Here is a 15,738-nt window from a genome sequence, read left to right on the forward strand (position 1 = left end):
TTGTGTAACTCTATAAGGGGAGTTGAGGGAGAGTTAAAAGACTATTTAAAAACAAGCCACAGACCTGGTCTTGAGATCCAACAGCACCTCAGCTCAAGAGAGTTTCTCTTGAAAAGAGAACTGGCTCCACAACCCTGAAGTTTTTATACCATTTTAACTCTTTGTTCAAAAAAAAGTCTGTAATTATCAGGTTAATTAACCCACCACCCCTCCCTATTGTTCTCCTTTTCTGAAGGGAAGGGGAGTGGGGCGTGGGGGTAGTTAAGATGCCTGCACAACTGGGCTTTTTTCTTTGGGCTATTTTTTTCATTTTGGCTTAAAGTCCATTTATTTCCTGTTTCATTGGAAATTAGAGCCCTGTCTGACCTTCTTATAGGATTATAAAGTAAATCACTACACTTAACAGTCCCTAAAATGTTGCGTCCGTAACTGAGCTGCTTTCGGGGTTTTAGCCCCTCTTAGCTTAAAATACATTCTGTTTTCTGTGTTTCAGTGGGAACCAGAGCCTTGTAGGACTTTCTTAGAGTATTTAACAGTAAATCACCATGCATAACAATACTTAATAGCAATGTGACCTTGTCTGGAATGAGGACCCTTTGCAAATATCAAAGTTTTTTTTTTTTTTAAAAGATGCTTCTTTCATATTTTGAAATAAATCTATTGCAAGCATAGGGTTCACTCTACAAATACCTCTACGTTTGTAATATTTGTTAATTTTAACAGCAATTGCTTGTTCTGACGTATGGTAGAAAAACTGGGAACCCTTGAAACATTTCAGTTTGGGTTAAACTTGGGGCTTTTTCCCCCCTAATGTTCCTGAGTTACTAAAAAGGGTGACTCATAGGCTGTTTCTACACAGGTCACTTCCTTTGGAAGTGGCATGCTAATACACGGAGCGAAAGATGCTAATGAGGTATGGATGCAAATTCCCTGTGCCTCATTAGCATTACATCAGCTTCTGGACTCCAAAATGCCATGTAGAAGCGTGGCCCAGGGAGCCCTACCAGAGGCCCCTTCTTCCCAAAAATTTTCAGGGGCCCAGCTTCTACCTGATGTTCAGGAGTCTGGAAGAGCATCTTCTGGACTCCAAATCATGTGACCTTATGCTAATGAGGGGTAGGAAATTTGTAGGAAACCCTTGCTGGGTTCTGGGCAGTCTCAGACCAACCCTGGACCAGCCTGGCAGCCCTGTTTACCCTGATTCATGTTAGACAGTGACAGGGTCAAGTTACCACCTTTGGCTCTTTGTGAGCCCCTTGAGGCTATTGCCACTCCCACCACAGTTCCCCTCCCCTGTGTGAGCGGTCTGGGGCAGGACTGAGCATCTTTCCCTTTCTCCCACTCGGGTACCACAAGCACCACAGACATGTCTGTGGCTCCCTCCCTCTCGCATGGCATCGTTCTGGCCACAGGCTGAGACTAAACAGCAATCCCAGGGCACAACCGCAAGGTGGGAAAGTGACAAAGGGCTTTGGGGTTCCTCCCATGCTGCCCACACCCACTCTGCAGCCACCTCAGCTGTCCACCTGTCAGTGTTTGTTACTTCTTCCTCCAGAGTGGTGGCAGCCGCCTCCTTCAGCTCTCTGCATGCTCCAGCACAGCCCAGAGGTGCTGCAAAGCAGGTGAGAGGCAGCCACAAAGATTTGTCCAGTCACCACTGGCTGCTGCTGTCCTAATCTCCACTTACCTGGGAGGCCCATGACCAGGGGAGCCACAGCACCTCTCTGGGACTTTTCTTTTCTCCTAACTTGTTTGCGTTTTGTCAGTGACAAACAAAGGGATGTGACAGGAGAGTAACTCTCCCTCTCCTGCCCTGCCCCACCTGCAGCCAGCCCCAGAGAACCACAGGGCTGGGAGGATCAGCCTCTGTTCTTGCCTTCAGAGGAGCCACCTTCCCAACACCTCTTACACCTGCCTTTGACTGAGCTCTTGCCTGTGACTGGATTTTTCCCAATGCTCCTCTCCCATCCGCCTTTGCCTTCTCTGCCAATGATTGCGATTGCCAAGGGAAGGCTCTGTGGTTCCCCAGACAGATATAGGAGAACGTTGTCCAAGATGTCTAATAAGGCACCACTGGGAGTTGAACCCAGGATCTCCCATTTACAAAGCAGGTGCTTTACCCAGTTGAGCCTTGGTGCCCCCTCACTTCAGTGGTGGGTCCTGACATGGAGGTATCTGTATTAGTCTGTGTCATCAGCCAAAGAGCAGTCCTGTAGCACTTTAAAGACAACCAAACGAATTTATCAAGTGATGAGCTTTTGTGGGGGCCGACCCACTCTGCTGGACTGCCCACAACAACCCCTTCCCGTTCCCCAGCACAGACATTATGCCCGAGGGAAGCTGGATTTGCCGCCGACAGGACATTGAGGATGAGAGGAACGAAAAACCCCCTTTCACTTCCTGTCCCCTCTGCCGTGTGCAGATCAGACTCCACCAATCTACCCTCCTCCCACCTCACTTGCCCCAGTGCTGTGCATTCTGTCTGTACTGTCCGTGTGCCTGGATCATAAGAAATAACATAAGCTCTTTGTGACCCTGACCTACCCCCACATTTCACTCTTGCTTGTGCCACTGATCTTCCGGCCCCTTTGGACAAACCTTTGTTCCCCAGGTTCCCTTTACTGTCCCAGCCCTCAGGGGTTTTACAAATGGGGTTTTATTAAACTTTCTCTCCCCAGGTGCACACCACAGCTTCCCCCTACTGACCTGGCTTCTCCCACTCACAGAGCTGCCTTCATCAGGGAGGCTGGTTTCATGTGAGTGGGGGACAGCTCTCCCATCCACTTGGGCTGTAGCCACACTTGGCCACAACTTTGAAATGCCCATGCAGATGGCCATTTTGAAGATTACTGATGAAGTGCTGAGTTGAATATTCAGTACTTCATTAGCATTAGGACGCTTCCAGCTGCAACACTTCGAAAGCGCTGCTTTCCAAAGCACGTGGCTCAGCACGGCTACACGGGGGTCCTTTTCGAAAGGACCCAACTCCTTTCTAAATCCCCTTATTCCTCTCAGCGGAGGAGCCCTTTTAGTGCCTTATGCACAGCAGCTGTGTGAAATAGCAGAAGCACAAGCTGGAGTTGGAGGAGAGGCAGCCAAGGGGGCTGAGTGGGGGTAAGTGGGGATGGGCCCCAAGCTGCTGCCCCAGTGTAAAGAGGGGGAAGGATCCTGATGCCATGTCACAGCCTTGGAGAGGGTTTGTGATCTGCCCCAGACTGGCCCCCCAGACAGGTTCTGCTCTGTGACTCCCCCACTGGGTCCCAAGGCCATAGCGGCATTTGGCAACATGGATGCGATGGAGGTGAGGGGTTGTGACCTGTCCAAACAGGTCCTGCTGCTGAAATATGACCTGACCCCTAAGTCACATGGGTCCCTTCTAAAAACACAGCTCCAGTGGCGCAATGGGCTAGTGCACAGTACTTATAGAGCAGTACTGCCCTAGACATGCTGAGGTTGTGAGTTCAAACCTCACCTGGAGTGTTGCTTTTTCACCTGGTTGGCTCTGAATCATCAAATACTTTGACTGGAAGGGACCTCGAGAGGCCAGCGAGTCCAGGCCGCTGCGCTCATGGCAGGACCAAATACTGTCTAGACAATCCCTGACAGACACTTCTGTAACCTGTTCTTAAATATCTCCAGAGGTAGAGATTCCACAAACTCCCTTGGCAATTTATTCCACTGTTTCACCACCCTGACAGTTGGGAACTTTTTCCTAATGTCCAACCTAGACCTTCCTTCCTGCAGTTTAAGTCCATTGTCTCTTGTTCTATCCTCAGAGGCCAAAAAGAACAAGTTTTCTCCCTCCTCCTTGTGACACGCCTTCCGATATCTGAAAACCGCTTTCAAATTCCCCCTCAATCTTCTCTTTTCCAAACTAAACAAGCCCAATTCTTTCAGCCTGTCTTCATAGGTCACATTCTAAGAACATAAGAACGGCCATACTGGGTCAGACCAAAGCTCCATCCAGCCCAGTAGCCTGTCTGGTGACAGTGGCCAGGGCCAGGTGCCCCAAAGGAGGTGAACTAAAGACAATGATCAAGCGATTTGTCTCCTGCCATCTGTCTCCAGCCTTTGACTAAAGGCTAGGGGCACCAAACTTTATGATTGGCTAACAGCCATTTATGGACCTAACCTCCAAAAATGTATCAAGCTGTTTTTTAAATTCTGTTAGAGTGCTGGCCTTCACAGCCTCCTCCAGCAAGGAGTTCCACAGGTTAACTGTGCACTCTGTGAAGAAAAATTTTCTTTTATTAGTTTTGAACCTACTACCCATTAATTACATTTGGTGTCCTCTAGTTCTTATATTATGGGAACAAGAAAATAACTTTTCAATATTCACCTTCTCCACACCATTCATGATTTTCTCTAGACCTTTAATCATTCTTGTGTCTCTTTTCTGGACCCTCTCTGATTTCTCCACATCTTTCTTGAAGTGAAGTGCCCAGAACCGGACACAATACTCCAGCTGAGGCTGATTCAGCGCACAGTAGAGCAGAAGAATGACTTCTTGTGTCTTGTTCACAACAGACCTGTGAATGCATCCCACAATCATGTTTGCTTTTTTTGGAACAGCATCACACTGTTGGCTCATATTTAGATTTTGGTCCACTATTTCCCCTAGATCCCTTTCTGCTGTTGTCATTCCAAAACAGTCTCCCCCCATTTTGGGCTGGTACATTTGCAGAGGAAAATGTTAAATGTTTAAATCCAGTTCAAACATCTAGTGTAACCCCCCACATACTGGAGAGGGAGATGAAAAGATATTTCTTTTCAGGAAACCCTGTGAAAAGGAGCTTTTGGGACCTCTTCAGCTGCAGCCAAGTGCTCCACCACTTTGCTGTTTACCAGTGGAAAATTGTGAGACATTTGTGGAAGCAACTTGACCTTTCTCGGAAGGAATGTGCACATGACAGTCTGGCTAGCCAAGGAGTACATGGTACCGGCCTCCCAAGACTGTCCAGAAAAGGGTTAAGTTGCAGGTTGCCTGGTGTAATGGGCAACACTCAGAATTCTTAACTGTGTAATCTGAGTTGAAATTTCAGTGGGACCTCCTGGCACAGTGAGTGTTGGCTGTAAATCTCTGTCTGTTCAAGGACTGGGCCTTTTTTATCCACAGGGACACCTGAGTGTGGGACTTTTCCTCACGCTGAATGAATGAGGCCCTCTGGAGCTTCACAAAGAGTATCTCACCTTCAGAGGAACCGTCTGGAAATTGGCCCATGTCCCCCACTGGTTCAAAGCCCTCCCCACGGACCCAGCCAAAGGGGAATTGGTTGCTGTGTTCAGCTCAGCTGCTCTGAGGGAGGCTGTGGCTGAAACCCTCCTGCAATCTCCTCCCACTCAGCCAGCCACTGTTTTCCTGAGAGAGGGGCCCCTCCTAATCTCCACTATCTCCCCTCCACCAGCAGCCACCACAAACCTGGCACTGCACTTAGTTAGCTGGAGTAAATGCAAGTCGTTGTCATGCCACCATTTCCCACTGGTGTGATCTGTCCCCTGGCTCAGCCACCCACCAGCCTGACCCACTCTCCTCCTCAGCCAGCAGTGGAAAGCTGAAAACCAGCAAAGCAGACCCCACAAACCAACATGGTCTTTCTTGTTCCTTCCACTGTACCAACTGCTCTGTTAACAGAAGGGAAGGAAGAAACTCTGGCATTGAACGCAGACCACCTGCTCGGAAGACAACCAGGCTAACACTTACACCACACCCTCTTTGCCCTGCTTGTAACACCCAGAAATAGGGATCACTGAGAACCTGTCTTCATCCCCGGTGCAGCCACAGCACCTCTGGTGCAGTTCAGTCGTCTTCTCCACTGGATATTAACTTGCTCTGAGAGGCGCGGGGGCTGGCTCCAAGCATAGTGCTCTGGTTTGGCTGCCACATGCTGCATGGACAGTCTCAGGTGGGGCTTTGACAGGGACTCTGCACCAGTCACACCTAACGTAGGTGTCATATGGCCAGCTGCCTTCTGCTCTGTAGGGGCTATTTTGGGATTGGCAACAAACTAGGAAGAGGAAAGGCCCTGAAAGGCTGAGCGGTTGTAACTGAGAGAAAGGCTGCAGGTGCATCTCAAAATAACTTACACAGTTTGCATATTCGGAGATACCTTTTTTTGAACTTGGGGCCTATTTCGAAGGTTCCATTAGCCCTCTCGTGATCAGGGGAAGTGGAACCGGAATACCACACTCAAAGTATCTGTATCTCTGTGTGATGAGCTCGCAGCTGCAGCCTACTGTTGGGAGTGAGGGAACTTGGATGTTCGGCAGGTACTTCGAAGCGCCTGCTGCTACACTGCCTGTCAGTGCTTCAAAGTCAGCCGCTTTGAGGTTCCCAAGGTGGCCATTACGCTTATGAAGAGCTACATATGCATCACAGCACCTCATTAGTCTTCTCCGATATGCCTGCTTAGCACGCCCCATTGGAAGGAGGGGGCTTGTATGGAAGCACCCAGAGAGGAGTTACTGACACTGAATGCAGACCCAGCAATACCTGTTGAATAACATGGTATCCGTAACTTGTTTCTCCCCCACTTCTTTGTAATCACTGCTGAGGCTCGAGGCAGATGGGAGAAAGCTGCCCTACATGCAGAAACCATCTGCCTCCCTTAGCTGCGGTAGCTCTGTGGGTGGGAGAAGCCTGGTCTGTGGAGGCAGCTGTAGGGTGCCCCGGAGGTAGAAAATAACAGAGAGAAAGCCATGCTAGTCTGTATACTATCCAAACAAAAAAGCAGTGAAGTAGAACTTTAAAGACTAACGAAATAATTTATCAGGTGAGCGTTTGTGGGACAGACCCATTTCTTCAGACCAGAGCCAGACCGGAACAGACTCAGTATTTAAGGAACAGAGAACCAAAAATAGTAATCAAAGTTGACAACTTCAAACTTTCTTAGACAAAGAGTTAATGGGCACAAAACAGACATGAAAACATTCCTGATTCACAAACCAGTTAATCTACATTTTAATGGAGTGGACCAATCTCTTAATGACAAGAATTTGCATCTTCTTGAAGAAAAATTTTCAGTCTCCTTTGGAAAAAGAGACTGCTGAACTCTCGTTCATATTCAAATGCGGCACATTAACATGTGGTTTGAACCAGGATGCAAATTTTCTGAGATACTATAGGGGCTCTTTTGCATACTTGCCTTCATCTAACTCTTGACTCTGACCCCCCCCCAACCTCCCACCGCATTACTCTCTGATTTGATGACCTTGATAATAATTTTTTTCTGATTTGTCAATGTTGATGACTATTTTTGGTTCTCTGTGCCTTAAATATTGACTGTGTTCTGCTATGGCTCTGGTCTGAAGAAGTGGGTCTGTCCCACGAAAGCTCACCTAATAAATTATTTTGTTAGTCTTTAAAGTGCTGCTTTATTGCTTTTTTGTTCAAGAGAGAGAAAGTTTAATTAAACTCCATTTGTAAAACCACTCTGGACATGGGGAGGAAAAGGAACTGTGGAAGCCGGGTTTGTCCTGCAGGGGACTGAAGAACAATGACTCAAAAGAGAGTATTTGTCACTTGCATACAGAGGAACGGCAAAGCCGAGGGCAGGAAGAGGAGAGTGCTTGTGCTGCCAGCGGGAGAGAGAGAGCTCACTCCATCAGTCTCCTCAGGCTGAAGGCAGGTGGTAACAGGAGACTCCTGGATACCCACAGCTTTGAGTCTCTTCCTTTCCCACAGTGGCCCATTTTCAGGATCTGCTTCTTCTCAAGCAACCCCTTTCTCCTTCTCCACAGCCCAGCTTCTGTCTGATACACGCAGGATGTGGCCACATTATCCTCTCTTTTGCAGGGGCTGTGGGAGTGCGCCACTTCAGAAGATGCTGTGATGTGGGGGGGTACGTGTGTGTATGTGAGTGGCTCACAGAGGGTGTGGGGCTCCTGTTGAGGGTGACCTGGTGACCAGGTAACACCTTTGTCCTGCAGACAAAGGGGGAGGTGGAGCCCAAGGAGTTTAGATTGAAACTGGGAGGTAGGAAGCAGTTAGTCTGGGCTGGGAGGGAGAGAGACAAAGGAGAGGACCAGGCCTTAGCTCTGGGGGCCCTCAGGGCCTCCTCTCCCCAACATGGATTGGACTGGCTGTCTCTGCCTGCTGTACTGTGTCTTCTGACAGATGCTGTGTCCTGTCAGCTAATAAACCTGCTCTTCTCCTGCTGCTGGATGGGGTGCAGAGCCTGGGGAAGCCTGAAACCCTCCCAGATGTGAATGAGGCAGTGATATGAATATGCAGCAACTCATTTGCACAAAGGGAGCCCCATGGACTTCAAAAGCTCCACTGGAGCACACGATTGATCAAGTCATTCTGTCTGATTTTGAAAGGCCCCCCTTTTTGTTTACCTTGACACTACCAGTTGGGAAAGGATGCTGTTGTCAGAGTTGCCACCAGCGTGGTGCTCTGCTCTCTCCAACGTATCACTCGGCTGCGTGCTTGTGTTCCCTCTGTGTGCTGCCCCCAGCTCAGCAGACAGCTGACACAGCAGACTGGAAGAGAACCCCCAATGACCACAGAGTCTAGTAAGGTGCGAAGGCACGTCGGCCAGGTTTATTGCCGTATTGGATACAGTAGTAGTTCCCTGTAGATTTCTTAGTCTAAGTCAGGGCATACTACAAATATGCACCCACAGTCAATGGACTCAGCTCAGTCAGTGGCAGGACTTTCCACTGCCCCCTCAGCCAGACCCAGACCACATCCCAAGATTACATTCTTATACACAGGTAGAAACAGCTTACTCATCACTCCTGACATATTGAAGTACAGCCCTTCTACATAGTCAGGTGCCACCTCTCACCTTGTACATGGTGGTTTGAACAAACCACTACCCATCATATTACCCTTTTGCCCCTCTCATTGGGATGGGTCAGACTGTTCTTTCTGACCTGTGGAATGTTCCAGGGTGAAGTGTTCTGGTACCATGTTCCTCTTTCAACACAACAAGTAGACAGGTTTCTGCAACATCAACACCTCTTCTTGCCAACTTCTGAGAGCACTGCATTCCTTTTGCTTACAGATGCACTTTGCTTTCTGTTAGCAAAGATTTGACCACCACTTTGGTTCAGGTCTAAGGCCTCAGACTAAGCCTCTACTTACTACAGATGCTTCACCCCAGGTGGGATTTGAACCCACAATCCTTGGCTTAGAAGGCCAATGCCTTATCCATTAGGCCACTGAGGTACACAAGCAAAGGGAAGCAACGAGGGATAAAATTCTCTCTCAAAAATGTACATTTCTCACCTTGGAAGACAAAAAATTTGCTCTTTCTTTGTCTTTGTTCTTTCTTTGTTGTGAATCTGAGAAATGCCCATGCACTAACTCTGCAGTAGCAACAAAGGAGTGACCCACACCCAGCTAGATGTTAAGTTACCATCCCTGGCCATTCACCAGGAAGGGACATGTAGGCAACAGGTTCACAACGGCCATGAAAGGCAGCCGCTCAATGGGCTTGACACCATGAGCTGCTTGGCTCTCACACACCGAGGATCTTTCTGGCACCCAGATGAGCGTGTAAAGAAAGGGACATTGACATGATCATTTCTCCTCTCCTCCTGTACCTACACTGAAGGCAGCAACAATGTTGGAAGGACAAAGAAACTTTTGATGTGGCCTAACTGGAAAAGCATCCCAGGAAGCACAAACTGCTAGAAGTTATGGGGAAGGGAAACCTTCCAATCTGGCTCAGCATGAGCACATTTAGGAATTAGACTGGAATTTCTCTTTTCTTTCTCTTGTAACAGTTCTGGACTCCTGCACCAATACCACCTGGAAACACATGCAACTGATCTTTTTGTGGGGAATAAATGCTTTTTAATGTTTCATCGAAGCTCCTGCAGTTTTGATTGACGTTTGGGGAGTCTATGAAAGGAAACGTGCAGGAAACTGGGCCTGTTGACCTCGTGAGGTCCCTTCCACTTCCAGTACTCTATGAAAGAGACTGGAGGATAGTCACCCCTTTGATTTACTGAGGAACTCATGAAGGAGCTCAGTCTGATAAGAGGGTCTACAGCTGTGTAATGTAAGCCTTTCATCTGAATGAAACAGCAGCAACCAGGGCCTGTTTCAAAATCTAGGGGTCCCTTTTTCATTTATCTCACATAGAACTGGCTCAAGCCCCCACCCAGGAGCCTGGGAAATTTGCAGAGCCCTGGGTGCCTTGCAGGGACAATGCTTCCCCACTCACAAGCACAGAGTCTGAGTGGAGAAAATGAGCTTTTCATGAAAGAGGCAGAAAAGTCATATGGCATAAGCTTGGGAAAATACCACACCCAGAGTTCACAACCAAGCCTCGAGTAAGTGTCCCCGCTCAAGCAGATGGAGCAGTGCCCTTTGCCTCTCAGGCTCAGCAGTCCTATACTGGAAAGAGCCAATCCACACACCCAAACGTTCTCCCTACCCCCTTCAAAAGCCCCTTCTTACAAGTCTTCCCAGTCTGTGCAGGCCCTGACACATCACGTCAGACTTGTCTACACTCACCCCTTCATAAAACTTGAGCATATGAGCAGACAGGAATAAGGGGACTTCGAAGTAGCCGGGGTCCTTTGGAAAAGGATCCCTGTCTGGATGAGTCGAGCAGCCGCGAGCCGCGTCATTGTCGAAGTGCCACGGCCATCCGCATGGTAACGAGGTGCTGAATATGTAGTTCAAAACAAGACAGGCACAGCAGCAGCTGCTCAGAAGACACCCAGCACTGCAGGTCAGGCGGTCACTCATCAGCACCGCAGTGAAGGGGTATTAGGAATGGGAATGGAGTGAAGGGAATAAAGGGCAGAGACCCTCCCAGCAAAGCAGAGTGAAGCCTCCTGCTAGGTTTCACCTCAGACCCTGCCTATCCCCTCCCTCTTCAGCTGAGAGCAGGGCACACGGCCCATGTTCCCTGGCAGAGGGTAACACCATCTCCACATTCTGCAACTTGCTTCTGATGGAGGGACCCCAGTCTGCTGCCTGCTCCTGAGCTCAGCTGCTCCCAGCTCACCCAGAGCACATGGCCTTGGAGCAGCAGCTGCCCTGTCTGCTCTCCTACCACAGACACAGAGCCCACAGGAGTCACCCCAACTCCAGAACCTTCTGCCTGCTAAACCTGCCCACCAAAAGTGATGCAGACACAACTCCCCCCTGTCCCCTCCAGGGGTGTCTCCCTGTCAGGTGCATGGGTCACATGTGCATCACCACGTTCTCTCACCAGAGGCAGCCCAGCCTTGTGGGAGGGCTCTATGGGCATCACTGCCTGCATCACAATGCCACTGCCTGGTGCTGCTGGGGTCTGGCAGCCTGGCTTTGCAGTGCCTGGTGTCCTCTGAACAGCTGCTGCTGGCTGGGTCACCTCCCTGGACCCAGAGTTTTGCTGAGCTACATGGGCAGTCTCACCAGATCACACCAGCATGAGCCCTCTAGGGATCTCTGGGCACACCGCCTAGTTCTTCAGCACCAACCAATTGCCCCAACCCCTCCAGCCAGCTCAGCCAAAGACCTAGATCCAGCAGGCATCATGAGTCACCTGGCTTTCTCTCTCGCATTGGATCAGAGAGGGAAGCAGCACAGAGCCCCAACTAAATCATCCCAGCCAGGGTCTGTTCAAGCCAGGACTGGAAAACCTCTAGGGATGAAGATTGCAACACCTGTCTAGGTAAAGCATTGCAGTATTTCACCATCCTCCTGGTGAAATAAAAGCAGCACGACTCAAATACTGGACTGTTACTGCTGTGACCTGCATTTGAAACCAGGTTGCTGCAGCCACAATGCAGAGTACGAACCCCTGTTCGATCACAGCAGGCTGCAGAAGGCCAGGATGGTGCTTTCTTTAACTTTCTCAGGTTTCACCTGACAGTCTGGGACCCAGCACTTGGCCCCAGGCATGGGCAGGGTTCTCGGGTTCCTGATGCACAAGGCAAGGTGAATGCCGCTTTCCCAGCCTGGGACTCAAACCCTGAAACCTCCAAATAAGGTCCTAACCCTGATAGAGCCGGGCAGGTCACTGAAATAATATAGAAATAACAGACAGCTCTTTGCAAGGCAGTAAACCTCATTCTCCTCCAACAGTGCCAATTCCAAAACAGAGATTTTGGAATGGGGCTGTATAGGCAGGTAATTGGGGCTATTAAAAAATAAGTTATTCAAGAATAGCGTGTTCCAAAACAACTGTGCTGTGCAGTGACAGCACCAGCATGGCCTCCAGGGTCTCTACTCACAGACAGGCTCTGTTTGTGCATGGAGGTGCCATTTGGAAACATGTTTTGTTTATTCTGGGGCTGCCTTGCGGCGTGAAGGCGTCATTGTGAACTAGATTATTTTGGAGGAATAATTCTGGAATAAACTCTTCTGAAATAACTCTGCACCTCTCTGGTCACTGCCTGTCAGCATCATGTAAAGCACCAGAATGTCCACTGTTGCCTGTGACAGCTGCACTGGGGAGGCTGGTGCCAGTGCTGGAAGCTCCCGAGGAGCGGGAGGGGATCTGGTTTGCTTGGCCTGTTCCCTCTGAGGCCACCTGTGATGCCTCCTCCCATTTCACCTCTTCCTATCCCAGCTCTGCCTCTTCCCCTGAGCTCTGCTGCCAGCTGCCTGCTGCTCTCTCCTCTCCTCCCCACAGGCCTCTCCCCGTTCCCCAAGGACTCTCAGCCAACCCCTCCTCTGCAGAGACCCACCCTGTCACTTGTACCTCTCTGCCCCTATCCTGAGCTCCCATGGCCAAAGCTGCTCATCATGGATTTTCTCCAGGGCCTGCTCCTTGTGCTTCTGCACCCCACCCCCAAGGGCCCTTCCTGTGCCCTCCCCAGTCCTCTGCCCCCCAAAGCAGCGGCTGGGGGACCTGAGTGAAGAAGCAGAACTTCCCCTTCACACCTGCCACCCGTCCTCCCTGGCACCCGGCCTCCTCCTCCCTCTGCACTGTTTCTCACCCACTGAGGTCTTGGGCCCTGCCACAGGCTGTGTCAGAACAGAGACAGCCCGTGGGTGCAGCCCCTGCCTGGAGAGATCCTGCTTCTGTGTCTTCACGTGCCGCTTCTTCCAGAAGTGACGTGGTAATGAGCTGTCCTGGAGATGTGGGTAATGTGGGTAAGTGTAAGATAATGCACATTGGAAAAAATATCCCAAATTAGACGTACAACATGATGGGGTCAAATTTAGCTACGACAGATCAGGAAAGGGATCTTGGAGTTATAGTGGATAGTTCTCTGAAGACATCCACGCAGTGTGCAGCGGCAGTTAGTAAGGCAAATAGGATGTTAGGAATTATTAAAAAAGGGATAGATAATAAGACAAAAGATATCATACTTCCCCTATATCAAACTATGGTATGCCCACATCTTGAGTACTGCGTGCAGATGTGGTCTCCTCACCTCAAAAAAGATATATTGGCATTTGAAAAGGTTCAGAAAAGGGCAACTAAGATGATTAGGGGTTTGGAATGGGTCCCATATGGGGAGAGGCTAGAGAGACTGGGACTTTTCAGTCTGGAAAAGAGGCGATTGAGGGGCGATATGGTAGAGGTATATAAAATCATGAATGGTGTGGAGAAAGTGAATATAGAAAAATTATTTACCTTTTCCCATAATACAAGAACTAGGGGACACCAAATGAAATTGATGGGTAGTAGGTTCAAAACTAACAAAAGGAAATTTTTCTTCACACAGCGCCCAGTCAACCTGTGGAACTCCTTGCCGGAAGAGGCTGTGAAGGTCAGGACTCTATTAGGGTTTAAAAAAGAGCTTGATAAATTTTTGCAGGTTAGGTCCATAAATGGCTATTAGCCAGGGGTAAAGTATGGTGCCCCAGCCTTCAGTACAAGGGCAGGAGATGGATGGCAGGAGATAAATCACTTGATCATTGTCTTCTGTTCTCCTTCTCTGGGGCACCTGGCATTGGCCACTGTCGGCAGACGGGATACTGGGCTGGATGGACCTTTGGTCTGACCCAGTATGGCCATTCTTATGCTCTTATGATGCAAATGAGGCATGGATGGAAATGTTCTGTACCTCATTAGCATATGGGCGCATTATGTGGAGTCCAGAAGAAGCTCTTCCAGACTCCAAAATACACGTTCAGACGTGCAGGGCACGGGGATCTTACAGAAGGAAACGCTCCTTCCAGAAGCCCCCTCTTCCTCAGTTTTTCTTTCCTTTTTTATTCATTAATTTTTAGTCATTTCATTTTTTAATTCCTCATGAGGGCTGTTCAGTATTTTCACATTATTGATGCATTTGGGGACAAAATTCTTTGAGACAAGATTCCAACATTTAATCTCCTCCTGATAATGCCATACCAAAACTAATTATTTTCTCCAGGTCAGACTGGGGGAGGTCTCGGGGGGGGGCGAGCTATTTTGTAGCATCACAAAGCAAGCAGTTCTGTCACACCTTAAAGATGAACACATTCCTGTATGAGGGAAAGAGCTAAGTGGTAGTTTCATTCATGGTCACAGTTAGATTATTGCTTTGGTAAGGGGACTGATAATAGGAAGATGGGTCCTCGAGCCTGAAGGTGTGTGGCCACCACCAGAAGAACTGTGGAACATGCAGCAGGGCCAAGGGATGGGAGGGAAGCTGGAACATGCATGGAACGAACTGTGATCTTCCCTTTCCTTTCAGAGATGGGGGTTCATGATGTCCTCATGCCACAATGTCTGGCTGTGTGTTTTCTTTTAATCATTCTCAGTTCTCCATATTTCCTTACACGCATTGCTGGTTAGGAAACTTTCTCCGCTATTAATCTTTGTGCCTATATATGCTGTATGGTACTTCTATCTTTCCCAAATCCCATGTGCTTGTCTGCTAGATGTTCTTTTAGCAGTGATCTCAATCGCTCCATCAGTATCATCATCAGCACCTTGCCTTGATGATTCATTAGTGCAATAGTTCTGTGCACTTCCTTTCTTCTGTGTTGTCACTAGCACAGACCTTCTCCATTCCTTAGTGGCCTTTCCTTCTTTCCTTGCGACGCTACAGAGTTGGTGTATTTCCTGAATCACACTGAATCATACTTTCTGTGCTCTATTTGATCATCTCTCCCATGAGCTTATCATTTCCAGGGCTTTTGTTTTTCTTTAGTCGTCTCACTGCTCTTTCTACGTCCTCCTTCTAAATATCAGATGTAGCTCTGCTATCTGCACACTCCTGACCCCTGCAGGCCCCAACTCTTGGGCCTGACCAGCTTTGATGGAGTTTGGATCTTGTAATGCATGGGAGGAAGCTGAGCTTGTTCTGGGTGGAGTCACATGGACCAGGCAGGTAAAGGCCGTGTTTACACTAGTCCCAAACTTCAAAATGGCCACGCAAATGGCCATTTCGAAGTTTACTAATGAAGCACTGAAATGCTGAAATGCATGAGCAGATGGGAATAAGGGGACTTCGAAGTAGGTGGGTTCTTTTCAAAAAGGAGCCCCATCTGGATGAGCCACGCAGCAGCAAGCCACGTCAATTTTGAAGTGCGGCGGCTGCCCTCATGCTAATGAAGAGCTGAATATGCATTTCAGTGCTTCATAAGTAAACTTCAAAATGGACATTTGCATGGCAATTTCAAAGTTTGGGGCTAGTGTAGACATGGCCAAAGAGTGGTGAAGGATTAAGCCCAGCCGCACCAGCACCCTGAGATCATGAATCTCACTCCAACCAGGAGGGACTGTGGGGAAGTCCTTGGCAAGGTGAAGTCAGGTGCAGCTGGTGTGTGGGGCTGTTTGGTTTACTTTTGTCTAAAATTGTGAGAAGTGACATTTGCTTTTTCTCAGAAGATGGGTTTGTTTTGCAAGGCCA

The 15,738-nt window shown here is 48.9% G+C and overlaps 1 non-coding gene across 1 annotated transcript; it reads right to left on the reverse strand.

Moving 5' to 3' along the window:
- Positions 1 to 9,099: 9,099 nt before the first annotated feature.
- On the reverse strand, positions 9,100 to 9,172 carry TRNAR-UCU (transfer RNA arginine (anticodon UCU)). Its single transcript has one exon. It is a non-coding gene; the product is annotated as a tRNA-Arg (tRNA).
- Positions 9,173 to 15,738: the final 6,566 nt, after the last annotated feature.

This window comes from Carettochelys insculpta, chromosome 33 (assembly GCF_033958435.1).
Source record: "Carettochelys insculpta isolate YL-2023 chromosome 33, ASM3395843v1, whole genome shotgun sequence".
NCBI lineage: Eukaryota > Metazoa > Chordata > Testudines > Carettochelyidae > Carettochelys > Carettochelys insculpta.